This window comes from Cervus canadensis, chromosome X (genome assembly GCF_019320065.1).
Source record: "Cervus canadensis isolate Bull #8, Minnesota chromosome X, ASM1932006v1, whole genome shotgun sequence".
In the NCBI taxonomy this organism is placed as follows: Eukaryota; Metazoa; Chordata; class Mammalia; order Artiodactyla; family Cervidae; genus Cervus; species Cervus canadensis.
Window position 1 is genome coordinate 126337789 of NC_057419.1, and position 4361 is coordinate 126342149.

Here is a 4361-nt window from a genome sequence, read left to right on the forward strand (position 1 = left end):
CAAGATTGGGAGAGAATAATCAACACACTCTTGAATAAAAATGGGAACTGAATATTGGATTCTTAAATGTTCACAATTTATATCATATACTGAAAAACAAAAATTAAAAATCTAGAGTAGAGGTTAGACTCTTAAAAATACTATATTAAAAACAAAAACCAAAACACACAAAAAAAATTTTAGAAATATATATGAAGTTCAGTTTAAAAATAGGGCTTCTCTTCTTCTTTTTTTTTTTTGGTAAGGTTATAGTGTATTGAAAATGAAAATAAGGAGTAGTAGAGGAGTACTAGAGGACTTTAAAAGAAATAAGAGAAAAAGAAAAATAGAAAATAGAAGAGAAAAAGGAAAAAAAAGAAGAAAGAAAGAAAAAAAAATTTCCCTAATTAAAAAAATCGTAAAAATCTATGAAAATGAAAGTTAAGGAGTAATGGGGGAGTAATAGGGAATTTTAAAGGAAAATAAAAGAGAAAAAATAAAAAAGAAAAAATTAAAAAAAAATTTTTTTTCTTACTTAAAAAAAAAGTAAAAATATATCTAGGAATTTCTCTGGAGCTGTTGTGGTCAGTGTGGGTTCGGCTCAGTTTCAGATAGCTCCTTGTTCCAGCTTACACTTCTCGATATCTACAGGCCCCTTCCGGTGTAGTCGGTGTTTTCTACAGGGATTTTAATCTGTTGCACCGGTCCCTTCTGAAGCGGTTCCCTTTGTTTATTTGGCTTCTGTTTGCCGGTCTCCAGAGCCTCATTTCTGCCCTGACACAGGCGGGTGGAGGTGGACTCTTATTCAGGTAGCTAGTTCCGTCGCGCTGCGGGGAGGGGCTGGTGCTGTGGGGAGGGGCTGGTGCTGCAGGGAGGGGCTGGCGCTGCTTTCTCCGTCTGCGCTGCTCAGGCTCCCGGCTGTTCTATATGGAGCGTGCCCTGCGCTGCGCGCGGTTCCAGCCCTCCGGTGTTCCACAAAAGCGCGGAACAAAAAGCTGCGCCTGCTCTTTGTGCCTTCCCCGTCAGAGCTGTCCAGGCAGCCAGGGGCTTGACGGGCACACTCTCCCCGGGTGCGGTGCACCCACTCCCTTCCGCGGTCCCAGTCTCAGTTTCCGCCGGCGCCAGTCGGGTGCATGCGCCTTCTGCCCTCCGCGTCCCCAGACCCAGTCCCCGCCCGCGCCGGTCGGCTGCCTGCACCCTGTGTCTCGCCGTGACCCTCCCGGCGGATGTCGACCATCCAGAATCTCAGGAGGTCTTTGATTAGAAACTGGAGGCCTGTTTGCAGTGCGGCAGGGGATGCGGCCCTTGGGGCCGAGCCTGCCCCTTTCCGCTCCCCGCTGCCTCCTGCCTCCGCCAGGGCTGGGCCGGTCCGCAGCCTGCGAGCTCTTCTCTGGACTTTTTCGGTCCCTTTGTTCTGCGAACGGCCCCATCTCCTTTAATACAACATAATGTTTGTGAGATTTATACACATTGTTTTGTGTAATATGAGTTTATGACTTTTAATTGCTGAATAATTTTCCATTGTATGAATACACCACACATTTATCCATTCTGTTGTTGCTAGATATTTGGGCTGTTACTGGCTGTGAACTATTTAAATGAGTCACTATAAATCTATTTCTATTATAAAAAATATATGTTTGATTGCACATATATATACATTTCTGTTGGGTTAATACCAGAGAGTGAAATTGATGGATCATAAGATGTACATTTATCCTCAAGTTTAGTAAATATTGCCAATCAGTTTTCCAAGAGTTGCCCCAACTTATTGCTTCAGAATATATAGAACAAAAACCTGGAGGAACTAAAAAAAAAATACAGATATTTACTTTCATAATAGGAGATAACTTACTCAATAAACAATAAAACAAGTAGACAACAAGTGCAAGAATATAGAAGACCGGAACATCAGTTTTAATTTTTAATATGGTAAGTGTCAACAAATATAACTCATAAAACAAAAGCTCACTGGGGTTTTTAATAGATATTGGGAGTGTAAAGGAAACCTGAGACCAAAAATTTGAGAACCACTACCTTAGACATTGGGCTTCCCAGGTGGTTCAGTGGTAAAGAACCCACCTGCCAATGCAGGAGATTTGGGTTCAATCCCTGGGTTGGAAAGATCCCCTGGAGGAGGAAATGGCAACCTACTCCAGCATTCTTGCCTGGGAATCCCATGGGCAGAGAAGCCTGGCAAGGGTCGCAAAAGTGTTGGAGACGATTTGGCAACTAGACAACAGCAACCGCCTCTTCACATGAATTGTTGACTTCATACAGTTTAATATAAATTAGTACTTTTACCTCTTCCTTGGTAATGGTATGTCCTGATAGTAACTTAAGCTCATTCGCTTTCAGTCTTTCGTATTGTTGTGATGCTTCTTAACTGTACACATATTTTGACCACACAAAACTTTATTTTTAACTTTTTATATAGTCAATATTAATTTATATTTAAGAAATGACATGAATCTTCCCATTCATTCCAAGATATGAATCTTTTCATTGTTCTTCATCCTTTCCTGAATTTATGTCTTTTGATAAGAGATGATTTCTCTGCTACCAGATTGAATGTTAGTCTTTATGCTTGAGAAATTGCTGAACATTATGAATGAAAAATAGCTTGGATATTGTATGTGAGAAATTGTAGAGATTCTGGATGACATCTTCCTCTAGAGCAGGTTCACCCTAATCTCTAGTGCTCAGACTATTTCAGGGCAGATCACTTTCATCCAGTCAGGGACTGAGCTTGGTTGCTGGGTAATTTTTTTTTTTTTTTTTTTGAGTCTCAGTCTATCTCTATTTCACCCCTAGAGGCCAGGAATGCAGATCCCTATGGGTCTCAACGAAGAGCAGCTCTGATTACTAAGCCCTCTTCTCCTGTGTGGGAATGCAAAGCTAAGAAATTACTTGAAAACTTGGCTCCACTTTTCGGCAGCTTTCAACTTCTTACCTAGCTTGCTGACCTGCACAGGTGATGAATTCAGCAAATTCTTAAGATGGAAAAGAACAGAATGTCAGGCTCACTTTTCTTTGTCTCTCTTCTATCTGGAATGTTGATCTTTAAAGTCCTGGTTCCCTTGAAAGCCCCAAATCCATTTTTCTTCTAGTTTTGTATTTGCCAAAAGGTCTGTTGACTTCTCTGACTTAATCACAGCCCTCTGCCCTGTCAGTCTCTTGCTTACACGCCGAATCGACAAATATCCTGAAGGGAAAAGCTGCTTGTTGGTTCACCTCTCTGTGCTTCCATTTTCTGAGGTCTTGCTCCCTCAAGTTCCAGTTGTCTTTGGCACCTCTCAAATGCCCCCAAGAAATGGTCTTTTCTGGTTGACTTCAGTGGGAGCATCAATCCGTAACAAGATAATCCACCATAGCAGGCCAGTGGAAGCCTGGAAATCATCCATTCTAGTCCATCAGGGTAAGAGCACATCACCTTTTGCTCTTGTACCTCAGATGTTAGTAGTATTCATCAGCTTTAAGAGGAGGCTCTTACAAACATAGGCTTTGTGGTCTGACTGGGTTTGATTCCTGGTTTCTTTGTTCACCAGCTTTGTGTCCTTGTGAAGCTTGCTTGTTTGTTCTAAGCCTTAGTTTCCTCATATGTAACGTGAGAGTGATCATAGAACCTGTCTCAAAGGTTTATACGAATGGAGCAAAATAATCTACACATAATGCTTAAAAAGCTATATGTGTTGGCTAGGTAAATATTAGCTATTATTATTAGTAGTAGTATATGTAGATTTTATGTAAGCACAGCCATAGCAAGGGTTATTCAATATAACACATTAAATGTACATTACTTAATTCTTTTACAATGAATAAGTATTATTAAATGGAAAAAGCTGAAAACAAGTAAAGGAGAGTTTTAGTGGATTTATATAAATGCACTTTTTTTTGTTTTATTGCCTTGATTTTATCACCTCTACATAATCTAACAATTATTCCCTTGGCCCCAGAGCTTAATAGCATTTAAGTGTACTGTATATATTAAGACCCTTATCCTCAAACTGAAGTTTTATGTTGAAAGGATATATAGCCCATAAAATTTCACTAATCAGATGCTTTCCCTTATCCTATTATGTATTTGAATTAATATTTTGATGCCCCTATGTGATTGTAGATATGTATTAATAGCAGAAACATTTTTTCCCCTGAGAATTCATGTATAATACATCTGAGCAGATCATCAGATAAAATGTGCACACCCCACTGTGGAGAACAGTGTGGAGATTCTTTAAAAAAACTGGAAATAGAACTGCCATATGACCCAGCAATCCCACTGCTGGGCACACACACCAAGGAAACCAGAATTGAAAGAGACGCGTGTACCCCAATGTTTGTTGCAGCACTGTTTACAATAGCCAGGACATGGAAGCAACCTA